We start from the raw sequence: 6484 nt of genomic DNA on the forward strand, positions 1-6484 counted from the left end.
TTCAGTGGCTTTTTAGTAGAATTTGTAAACCTTTTTGTATCCTGAATTTCGAAAACAATAAAGAATTATAACAAAACATGTGAGAATTAATATGTAAGACTTAATCACTGATAATTATTATTCTTCTCTGCAGGAAAAGGTGAAAACGAAGAGTTGTCGTTCCGAAGGGAAAGACAAAGACGAGATAACTGCTGTCCCTTTGAAGGGAAACTGAATGCAAACAAGGCTAAGCAGATCAAAGCAAATCGGCCCGGAAAAGGAGGAGAAGATACCACCTCGGCGAAGAAGAAAAGAAAAGATTAAGGATTGATAGTTTGGCGAATCCCTCAGGATCTTTGATCCTGAGGGATCGCTGCTTTATTTATCTTGTTACTTGGACATCTCCGCCGTCACCTTTATATAAAGGGATAGCACTGTTAGCTTTGGGGGATAATACTTTTATGTAATTTTCTGTTAAAGGTCAACTTTGATCATCGAGTCTTGTTGAGAACTGGTTCATTGTACTTTTGTCTTATGCATTACTATAAACTTGGTGATTATCTTATCTCTGTATCTGGATTAACTCGAAGTACCCTTGAGGCTAAGGGCCCGGCCTCGGAGGACACTTGCTTCTGTATCACTATGATTTGATTTTTGCGTGGTTTACTTATCATTATTATTCGGTAATCTGATATGTTTTATAAGTTACATCATATGCTCTGTTAAGATTCGTTCATTAAGGTTCTTTATATTGACTCTGAATTATATCATCAATACTTTCAGAGTTGATTTGATATTAGTAGACTTAATTGAACATTGTTCTCATTTTATTACGGAGCCTTTATGCTGTGTATTTGTGTTAAGGAAATTTTCTGAAAGATGTGTTCTTTATGATTCAGGATTCATGTTGTTCCATCCCTGAAACACAATTGTAATTCCTGTTGATGATTGGTGTTAAATCAAATTACTTTTCCAGTGTGTTGCGTGTGTATGACCTATTGGTGTTGTTCCATAATTTATTAATAGTTAATGTTGTTCCATTAGTGAGTTCTGCTTGATTTGCCCTAAGAGTGAAAGATTGTTATCTAATTACGAAGAGTGCATTTAGGTTAATAGATTAAGTTTGGTTACGACTCGCGAGACTTAGTCGTTCGATTGCTATTCCATTTTATCATTGTTGTTCCATTCCAGATTTTCTGTTCAATTCCTTATTTGTTGTTCCATTTTGCTATATGTCGTTCCATTTGCTTTCATTTGTTATTTTGGTGTGAGAGACGATCTAAGGCTGTAGCGAGCCTCGAAATTTACTGCCTCGCTCCCAGACCCGTGGTCCATGCTCTAATTTCCTTTCCTTCAGTTTCCAAAGGGATGGGCTATTGCTGCCGAACCCTTGACTGGTAAGTTGCCCAGTTTTCTGAATGTGTGATTTTCCATGCTCTAATTTCCTTTCCATCAGTTTCCAGAGGGATGGGTTATTGTCACCGAACCCTTGACTAATCGGTTGTCTAGTTTTAAGAGTGTGTGCTCTAGTCATTTGAAGTAACTTAGTTATAGACAAGCATCCGTTTACTCTTGTATTTTTGTAGAACGCTGTACTACTAGCATTACTCTGGCAAATAGCCTTGGATTGAGTCACTCTTTGTAATAACCAAGCGCTCCCGGATTGACATATTAATGTGAGGTAATTAGAGGTGAAAGAGACCCTTTTTATAGCTCTACATTTTGGCGCCATTGCCGGGGAAAGAGTGTATCCATTTGTCTTTTTAGAGTAGTGTACGAACCTGCTAGGGAAGAGTTGGATCTTAAAAACGGAAGGTAAGAACCTGCGTGTGGAGCATGTAAAAGACCTGCTCCACTATCCGCTTTCCTAACAGATTTTTTTTTGGTTTGTTTGAATAGAATTTAGTAGTTCATTTGAGTGCATGACTAAGCAGAAAAAACCAGAAAAGAATATCAAACCTCCATCCAAACCTAAAAAAGCTAAGGGGCCGGTGACCCTTGGCCGAACGACCTTCATAGATGAAATCTATAAGAAAACATAATCTCAGCCATCAGCAGGCCCTAGGAAAATCATTTCTAAACATCCTACTAGTTCCCTTCAGGCCACAAGATCACCATCTGTAGCCTTTGCTGAGGTGCATAGTCAAACTTAAGAGCAGGACTTTCAAGAAATTGAAAATTCTACTCCAGAACTATTGCAGGAAGGAAATTTCAGTAAATTTTTTGAAGGAGAAGGAGAAACAGGGGAAACCGAGGAACCAAAATCTCCTATTGAAACAAATCAGCCATTAAATAGCCCAGATAAGGGGAGTGCTGCAAAAATCATTGTTGAAGGAATCCAATCTCCTCAGACATCAAGTATTCTTATTATTCTAGATAAAGGAAGTGCTATTAAAACTACCCCTATCAAAACCGTTCCCTCTCAACCTAGGAATACCCTCCTAGATATCCCAGAAGGTTATTGGCATATATTCGATCCCATGGCTCAGAACTAGCCAAATGCTAAAACCTCTACATTACAATATCCCATAGTGGATTCTGCAGCAAATGCGCCCATGAAAGCTATCCCTCTTCAGCATATCCCTACATTTCACGGTCTCACATCAGAAGATCCGGATGCATTTTTATTCGAATTCGATGTGTTATGCAGGGGATATGATTACACCACCAATCCCCAGAAATTGAAACTATTTCCCTCCACATTAAAAGGGGCTGCTTTAAGATGGTTTATGGGACTAGGTGGTGGGGTTATCAACAATTGGGATCAAAAGAAAGAATCCTTCTTAAAAAAATATCAGGATTACTGTAGGTCTAGAGAATTGAAAGACGAAATATTCCAAATGACAGCCAGACCAAATGAAACATTAGAGGAGTATGTGGAACGTTTTCAGTACAATCTACAAAGGTCTCCTTATGCATCACTACCTTTACCTGATAATGTGTTAAAAACTACATTGATAAGGGGCATGAAGGAATAATGGATAGAAACATTAAACATCATGGGAAAATGGGATATTTATCAAGAGAATTTTGCTGACATCATTGATTTATGTATCAGGAGTTCGAGAGGCAGCACAAGAATAAAACCGGCAGAATATGATCGGTTTGCAAGAGATAACAAAGTATCAACAGAAGGAGTAACACGTGTAGAGATTGGAAATTTATTAGAAAATTTTAAAACTGATATTCTGGGGACACTAACTAAACAACTCGATATTGTGCAGGCTAAACAGAAGCAGATGGAGGCAGAACATAATTTGGCGATCTTCTGCCCTTGATGCAGGAAAAAACATAGCCACAGGGAATGTCCACTGGATACAATCCAAACATGCGCCATCTGTACAAAAGATCACCTTACGGAGAGCTGCCCCTCACTTCCTGGATTGAAAGCGGTATATAAGGAAGCAGAAGAAGAACCAGAATCGGTGTACGTGATCAACCAGCGTCGCCAGTGGCAGCCGAGACCATCTGGTATGTTTCCAGACCCAACCTCTTCTTTTCAACCTCCACAGTATAATGCTCAACAATATAGTATGTGGCAAAATCAATCTCAACCCCCATTTTCAAACTGGTCACCACAATCGTTTCCTTCTTCAAATCCATGGCTGAATCAGACAAGCCAATCTGGTTGGCCGAATTTCCCTTACACTCCACCATATTGGCAAAATGGCCCATATCCTCCACAATGGACACCCCCTACTTCACAAAATTCACCCTGGCAGAAAAACTGGCAAAGACCGATGCACCAGCCAGCTGGAACTATTCCGCTCACTCAACCTACTCTACCAGCCTTACAGCAAAATCCCCAGTCTAATCTGAGACCGCAACTCCCAGCCTAACCCAATCCCAATTCAAATAACAGACCGGTCCAATCTCTCCAAATCATAGAATCGCCAGAAATAGGACCCAACCTGAGGGAGTGCAATGATCTTTAGTTAAGATCTGGGCGTATAATTGAAACTGAGGGAGATAAAACAGTTCATATTGAAGATCAGTTACCAAGAGAACATCAGTTGCAACAAGAGGATGTAAATAAGCAGCAGACTCATACTCAAGCAACCACATCCTCTCCTCCGTTCCCAGAACGATTAGTCATACCCCGACCCATACAATATCCTGACTTTGACATCCTGGGAGAGTTACAAAATCTGTACATAAAAATCCCATTCCTCCAAGCTATTCAAGACATTCCTATATACGCAAAAACTATCAAAGAATTGTGCATCAAGAAACCAAGGAGGAATATAACAAATCCAAGAGTCCAAGTAGTCGGTACTTTATCTGATTTACTATCCGGAAAAGAAACACCCATTAAATATGAAGACCCAGGAAACCCAATTGTAACTATTCAAATTTATGGTCAGACCCTGTCTAATGCCTTAGTTGATCTAGGAGCTGCAATTAATTTTTTAACAACCACTACTTGCCAAAATCTCGGCATTACATCTGTAGAACCCACCTCTACTTTGTTAGAATTGGCAGACCGATATGTGGTTAGACCAGAGGGTACTCTACATGATGTCATGGTCTCTGTAGACTCCTGGGAATATCCAACCGATTTTCTAATAATTAATCCAAAAACCCGACTCGATGGACACCCACTAATTCTAGGTAGACCTTGGCTTTCCACTACCGACATTGGATGCCGGCAGGGAAATATGACTATAACCAGAGGACCGAATATTAAAAATTTAGTTTTATACCCTCCAACGCAGCCAAGTCTCATAATAATCAAAACTAATAAATACCCTGTATCATACCTTACTGATAACATTAGATCTCCATTGACTATACAAGAGGCACTTGATTTTAAAGATCAAACAGAAGATGATGTCATTAATAATTTCATTAGTCAAACTAAATCTAGATCCTGTGCACAGTGTCACATGATAGAAGCAGCATTCGATAATGAATTAGAAGAAGATCCTCTGAAAGATACACATGACCAAACGATACCTGTTACTTCGGTTACAAATAGTAAAATTGTGGAAATTGAACCAGGAAAAACTTTAAACATCAATGCCAATCTCACACCTGAACAAGAACGGAAGCTCATCCATCTGTTAACAAAATATCAAGAAGCATTTGCATGGAATTACCCTGATATGAAAGGAATTGATCCCCAATTATGTACACACCACATTTATATATAAAAAGATGCCAGACTTGTTCGTCAGCCACAAAGAAGACTTAATCCTCATCTCAAGGATGTGGTAAAAGCTGAACTTCAAAAACTGTTAGATGTTAATTTTATCTTTCCTATTTCTTATAGTAAATGGGTCTCTCTGCTTGTGGTGGTACCAAAAAAGAATGGGAAATGGAGAATTTTTGTGGATTACAGGGAACTAAATAAAGCAACACAAAAAGATCATTTTCCTCTCCCATTCATAGACCAAGTATTAGATACTTTAGCAGGAAAGAAATTCTTTTCTTTCCTGGATGGCTTTAGTGGATACAATCAGATTCAGATTGCCCCTGAAGACCAAGACAAAACTACTTTTACTTTTCCTTAGGGAACATTTTCCTATCGAGTTCTACCTTTTGGCCTATGTAATGCTCCTGCCACATTCCAAAGGGCTATCCTTAGGATTTTTGCATATTTAATAAATGATGGACTTGAAGTATACATGGATGACTTTACACCATATGGAGATGATTTTGATCTTGCACTAGACACCCTAGAAAAAGTCCTACAACGCTGCATTGCTACCAGGCTTTGCTTAAGCCACGAAAAATGCTACATGATGATGATCGAAGGACTTATCCTAGGACACTATGTTTCAGCAGCCGTCATTCAGGTAGACCCGACCAAAATCTAAATACTTTTGCTTATTCCCACTCCTACTACTCAAACAAAGGTACACAGCTTTCTTGGATTTTCTGGTTATTATAGGCGATTTATAGAACATTATTCGCACATTGCTGCACCTTTATATGCACTAACTGGTAACATTGATTTTCTTTGGACAGAAAAATGTGACCGTGCTTTCGAAGATTTAAAGAAGCTCGTATCCATAGCCCCAGTCCTTCGAGGACCAAACTGGGATTTACCATTCCAGATATCATCTGATGCCTCAGATACAGCCATCGGCGCAGTCCTTGGGAAGGAAGAGGATAAAAAACCATATGCTATCTATGACATCAGCAAAAATTTATCCCCTGCTGAATTAAATTACACTGTTACTGAAAAATAATTCCTGGCTGTGATACATGCTGTCAATAAGTTTAGACATTATATTACAGGCTATCCTGTTATTTTATATACAGATCATTCTGCCATCAAATATTTAGCAAATAAGCCTGTCACAAATGCCAGAGTAACTAGATGGTTGATTTTATTGCAGGAATTCGATATCACAATCAAGGATCAGCCTGGCAAAGAAAACCCTGTAGCTGATTTTCTTTCAATAATACCAAAGCCAATCGATGCAGCAACAGTTGAAGATCAATTTCCAGATGAGCACCTGTTTTCTGTTGCTATTCAAACACCCTGGTATGCTGATGT

The sequence above is a fragment of the Pinus tabuliformis genome, chromosome J, assembly GCF_031772625.1.
Source record: "Pinus tabuliformis cultivar Carrire ecotype Pingquan chromosome J, CPIR1, whole genome shotgun sequence".
NCBI classification, from domain to species: domain Eukaryota; kingdom Viridiplantae; phylum Streptophyta; class Pinopsida; order Pinales; family Pinaceae; genus Pinus; species Pinus tabuliformis.